This window comes from Suricata suricatta, chromosome 2, assembly GCF_006229205.1.
Source record: "Suricata suricatta isolate VVHF042 chromosome 2, meerkat_22Aug2017_6uvM2_HiC, whole genome shotgun sequence".
Classification (NCBI taxonomy): Eukaryota; Metazoa; Chordata; class Mammalia; order Carnivora; family Herpestidae; genus Suricata; species Suricata suricatta.
In genome coordinates, this window is record NC_043701.1 from 112,196,687 (window position 1) to 112,202,887 (window position 6,201).

General features: G+C 39.0%; 1 protein-coding gene across 1 annotated transcript in view; it reads left to right on the forward strand.

Moving 5' to 3' along the window:
- The window catches only part of CHRM3 (cholinergic receptor muscarinic 3), a 486,812-nt gene that overhangs the window by 246,784 nt on the left and 233,827 nt on the right, over positions 1-6,201 (forward strand). The gene's annotated exons all lie outside the window — the stretch shown is intronic.

Below are 6,201 nucleotides of genomic sequence, written 5' to 3' on the forward strand. Positions count from 1 at the left end.
GCTTACACAAATGTAGGCAGAACATGAACAGCCCCCTGTACTCACCACCTAGCTCCAGTAATTAGCAGCACATGGCCAGCTTGTTTCTTCTAGATGGCCCGCTTTTCCCACAAATACTGGATTGTTTGTTTGTTTGTTTGTTTGAGAGTAAGTGGGGGAGAGAGGCAAAGGAAGAGAGAGAGATTCTTAAGCAAGCTCCATGCTCAGTGCAGTCTGACGCAGGGCTCGATCCTGTGATCATGGATGGGATCATGACCTGAGCTGAAATCAAGTCAGACCCTCAAATGACTAAGCCACCGGAGTGCCCCAGCACTGGATTACTTTAAAAGAAATCTGAGATATGCATATTTCCTGGTGTCTCAAAATTGATATTTTAATATTAAGAATTACTTTGAAAAATAAAATATTTAATCTTTAAGAGATCATCTCTGTTATTAAAGAAGAATTAAGAAACCAGCTAAGGTTCTGTTTAATGAACTATAGTGAGGTATAATGTATATACAGTATCAAGCACCCATTTCACATGTATATTTGGATGAGGTTAAGCAGATTCGTCTACCATGTTATTACCAGTAAATCGAATCTTTAGTCCACTTCTGTCACCACACCTGGCTCCCTTGCTGCCCCTCTGTCTGCTGACACATGCCCACCACCCACCGTGAGCCCCAGGTGATCACTGCTCTGCTTTCTGGCCCACAGATTAGATTTCCTTTTTCCAGAGTTTTCTAACAATGGAATCGTATGATATATATTTTTGTGCCTGGCTTCTGTTGCTCAGTGTAATTTTTTTTTAATATATAAAGCATACATTATTTACAAACACTTTCTTCTTCTAGATCAAGAATCAAACGAGCATCTGTTCAGAAAGGGAAGAAAATTCAAGTTCGTTACTCCCAAACATATAATTTAACATATTCATCCATTCCATTACCATTATGTGTTTAGATTATTTTTAGATTTTTTTCTCCATCATATAAAATATGATTAGCTTTCTTAAAATCTTTCTTTTTTTAATTATTTCTACCCTCAAGTTTCTTTTTTTTCAGTTGATAATATCTTTTGTTTTGTATTCACATTCCATGTTTCTTATTAATACAGGGTTTTACTTAAAAATAGATTCATTGTTTCTTTTTTTAATTTATTTTTTAAATTTACATCCGAGTAGCGTTAGTGCAACAATGATTTCAAGAGTAGATTCCTTAATGCCCCTTACCCATTTAGCCCATCCCCCTTCCCACAACCCCTCCAGCAACCCTCTGTTTGTTCTCCATATTTAAGAGTCTCTTATGTTTTGTCCCCCTCCCTGTGTTTATATTACTATTGCTTCCCCTTCCCTTATGTTCATCTGGTCTGTGTCTTAAAGTCCTCGTAGAATGAAGTCATATGGTATTTGTCTTTCTCTGACTAATTTTGCTTAGCATAATACCCTCTAGTTCCATCCACAGAGTTGGAAAATGACAAGATTTCATTCTTTTTGATTGCCAAGTGATACTCCTTGTATATATATATGACATCTTCTTTATCCATTCATCCATCGATGGACATTTGGGCTCTTTCCGCACTTTGGCTACTGTTGATAGTGCTGCTATAAATATTATGGTGCATGTGCCCCTTTGAAACAACACACCTGTACCCCTTGGATAAATGCCTAGTAGTGTAACTGCTGGGTTGTAGGGTAGTTCTTATTTTAATATTTTGAGGAACCTCCATACTGTTTCTCCAGAGTGGCTCAGCATAATATTTTTGAGGTTTCTACATGGTATTGTGAATACGAACAGCTCATTCCTTTTTCTTACATTTTTTGCTCCATTATATGAGCATGTCTCTATTTCATCTGATGAACATCTCCTTTCCCAGTTTGGTATAATTGTGAACGAAGTTACTATGAACACTGGTATAAAATTCTCTGCATTGATGTATGTTTTATCCCTCTTGGGAAACTAACTAGGAGTATGATTGCCCAGCCATGTACTAAACATGTTTAACTATACAGTAAACTGCAAAACTGTTTTCCAAAGTGGTCACACCATGTTACATTCCCATCAGCAGTGAATTATGGGGATGGGAGTAGCTTCACGTCTTGTCCTGGCCAACACGAGTGTAGTCAGTTATTCTAGTGCAAGCCGTGAGTGTGTGGTGACTTCTCGTGGAGGTTTTATTTGCATGTCCTGATAACTAATGGTGTTGAGCATCTCACTCACTGCATTACCAGACACCTCAAACTTGCCTCTGTTCCTGAATTTATTGAAGACGCACCTCTTTTCACTATGCATCACACACACACACACACACACACACACACACACATTTTAGAAGAAAAAAATAGAGAAGGTTAATGGAGTTGCTGACTTGTCCAAAAAAGATTGAATGGTACGTGAATTACACTTAATTTTGTGTTTCTTTTTATGTACAAATGCATAAATACAATACAGGAAGAGGGGCAGTGATGTGGTTTGTGAATGTTTAATGATCTGTAAGATTTATACACTTAGGAGGCACCTTCACTTTCCAAAAACTGTTGACATGAGATGGGTAATAGTTTCTCTACTTTCATCTCACTTCTAGAAGACAGGGAGTGTGTTGGAGCAGCAAAGACGAGGACTTTACCACCTAGAATCAAGAATGAGACCAAGAGTGGACAGGGGTGAACAGGACACCTTCTGAGCACTTGCTTGCTCACCCTTAGTCCTCCACGAGGCAGAAGCAAGCACCAAATACTTGCTCTTGTTGCTTCAGATGCTCCTTCTTCTTGCCTTGCCAAAGGCACACTGTCTTCCCAGAGATGGAGGAGACCTTGTTGGGGCCAAGGGTGAGGTCTAGAATAGAAAATGAATAGTGGGAGAATTCTGCAGCCCACCTACTTCCCCTAGAATATTGGATGGAGAGAAGTGAGAAGATAAAAGCCATGATACATAGTGGGAAAGACGGTTGGTCATAGATCCATTTAAAACCACAGACACCAGGAATTATCACAAAAAATCTTCCTATCGCTCTCTTATCCTAATTTCCAATGGCCGTCATAATGTGAAAAACATTTGTTTACACCATTATGTTAAAATATATGTAGTTTGTCCCAACATCATACAAACCACACCTCTTTCCCTCTTCCTCCACTATCAACCAGTTAATGATATGACAAAATAATATTGTATATGTGGAAATCATTTAACCATATAAACATGTACTCCAACTGTATTGTGTTTGTGGGTCTATATTTTAATTCAATAGATACTTTAAATTAGTACAGTTTTAAATTATATGTTAAGAAGGGGATTAGGATTTCTTAAATGTCTTCATCTCTGCTCTACTCCTAGCACAACTATTTTCTTTTTCCTGGTCACCAGCTAGTATTTACTCACCTATAGACTTTGTTCCTACTTATAATCAGAACATGCAATTTTACATGCAGCTTTCTTTATCATTCTCTGTATTGCAACTTAATGGAGTTAATCTAGCAACATTTTCTTAGAATCTCCCCTGTTGGATACACAAATTGTTTCCATTATTCACCATAATGAATAAAGCTGCAATGAACATTATCCTAAGTATGCCATTTTCTAATTTTGAATTATTCCCTTGGGATAATTTGTAAGATTAATAGTCCAAAGACATGAATATATTTAGGGACTCTTAATATAGATATGGATCAGGTTGGGGAGTCCATGGGCTGTATATGTCTATAGTACCACTATAGACATGAATTTATGAATTTATCAATTGTTTTCCCAATAGCCTCATCTGCATTTATATTTTCTTGCTTATAATTTTGGTTAATATAATATGTGTCACTTTTCATATTTATTTGTATTTTTTATTGCCATTCAGATTTTGAAAGTTTTCCTATTGCTTTACATATGCCTTACTATTAAGTGAGGCTTAATCAGGAAAATCACTGAAGTAAAATTCAAGCATAGCCTCAAGTTCCAACTCTGAATTAGTCTCTCAGAAAAAATACTTTCTTCAGTTATGACTTAGTGACAATGATGCCTGCTTCACAAAGTTGTTGAAATGATTTGGGAATTAATCAGTGCCTCACGAGTTAGTAGCACACAGAATTGTTACTTCCTTCTCTGTCTTTGCTTCCCTCATCTCACCTACCAACTCTCCTGCCCTTGACTTCTTCTCATGTGAATTATCCATTCAAGCTTTCTTGGTACAGTTTTATAGGACCTGTTTTTTCCTTCCAGAGTTTATATCCATGGGAGCAATTTGTCGGTGTTCCCTGGAGAACTGATCTCTGACTCGCCAGCAAGTGCTGAGTTATATTGTAAATCACTGAGGTCAGATCTGTTGGGCCTTGTGTGAACTAACTGAGTGTTCACACCAACAAATGGGTAATACCCTCAACATAAATATCTTTCCATAAATTACTCATCTTAGGATTCTGTACATAGTCCAATTTCTCTTTAAATGTCTCTTCTCTGAGTTTCCTTCCATTAGGCTTCTCAGTGATATTTTGATTTGTTTATTTACCTCTTAGTGCTGGTCTTGGGTAATACTTTAGCTTAATCTTCCATCTATCATGTCTCACCTGAGAACAAGCATCCTGGTAACAAGTGTCATTACAAAACCAGACAATTGCTAGACGTTGCATTCCAGACGATACTGTCATCTGGACTTTGTCCGTCTTACATCTAGTGTGTTTTCCTGGCATTATTGCCAAGCAGTTGCCTAGAATTGATTTCCATCTTGAGGACCTTTGTAGGAGGATCTGTCTTTTATTCTCCCTTAAAGCCAAAATAATTCCCAGTACATCAAAAGGTGTGAGAAAGCCTGTTCACAAGCATATGGTTTCTCAGTTGGAAAAGCATTGAAATTGTAAATTTCTGTCCTCTTCCATGAGGGTCAGGCAGTGTGGGGTCTGCCAGAAGATCTTCCGATCTCTCACCTTCATGACATGAAATCAAACTAAGATGTGTTCTAAGCAGTTCCAATTTGGGATTTTGAAAAGAGCAAAGGGGAGGAGGGAGAAGAAGGGAAAAAAGTTTTCTACAGTCTTTTCCAGCCTCAGAGACTGTATTTCTCATCCTTTGGAGAATGCCATGGACTCCTTTCGATTTTTTATTTCTTACATAAGCCTTCTCTTTATGTGGCACAGGCAAGACTTCTTCAGTTTTGCATTGCTAAACCTGCTTTCCCCCAATTCCGTGCCCACTCTCCCCATTTTTAGATGTTACACATGAGTGCTGGCCTCTTTTCCTATCTGAGTAGATGCAATAATTCTACCTTCTTAGCCACATCAAAGCCCTTTGTCCACACACTGCGTCAGCAAATATTCAAGTAGTGATGATTTCCTCCAATCCTGAGAGAGGCTCCTGTGTCATAGTTAAATCCACGGAGGGAAATCGAGGATCGCAGCAGGGTTTAGACAAAATGACCAGTTTTTCCATTGTTGGTCAGAAGTACACCAGTCACCATGCCTGCAATATGCCCGTGCAGAGACACCTATTATTAAAAATCTCCAGACTCACAAGGTAAACAAAACGTGCACTTATAATCACAATCTTGGGGCGCCTGGGTGGCTCAGTCAGTTAAGCCTCCAACTTCGGCTCAGGTTAGATCTCACATTCGTGGATTTGAGCCTCGTGTCAGGCTCTGTGCTGACAGCTAGCTCAGAGCCTGGAGCCTGCTTCTAGTTCTGTGTCTCCTTCTCTATCTGCGCCTCCTCCTCTCATGCTCTGTCTCTCTCTGTATCAAAAATAAATAAAACATTAAAAAAAAACCCACTAGAAAAAAAATGTATATTTAAAAAAAATAATCACAATCTTGTCTTTCTGCCCCACCCTTGCATTTATGAAGCTGGGAATAGAAAGGGCGATATTAGAAGCAGTGTAGTTGCCCCCAGAGCCCAACTTGCACACAGCAAGAAAGCTGTTGACATGAAAAAGGACAGTGACTGTAATGACCACACCACGTTCATTGCTGTATCACACGCACTTCTTCATGAACCCTGACATCCTGAGCCTCTCCCTGCGGCTGATGGAGGACTGACCCCAGCTTGAACCTCATTCTACATGACTCACTCTGTGGCTTGGTCAAGCCTCCTTAACCACAGTTTCCCCTAACACATGGTGCAGGTAAGGTCACACTGTCCTACAGAGAGCTCATGAAGCCAGAATGAGATCATGCACGTACAGGATTTTGGAACAGGGTTCAAATTCTCTACAATTACCCTGCTAGATGTTTTTGTTAGCACTGTTA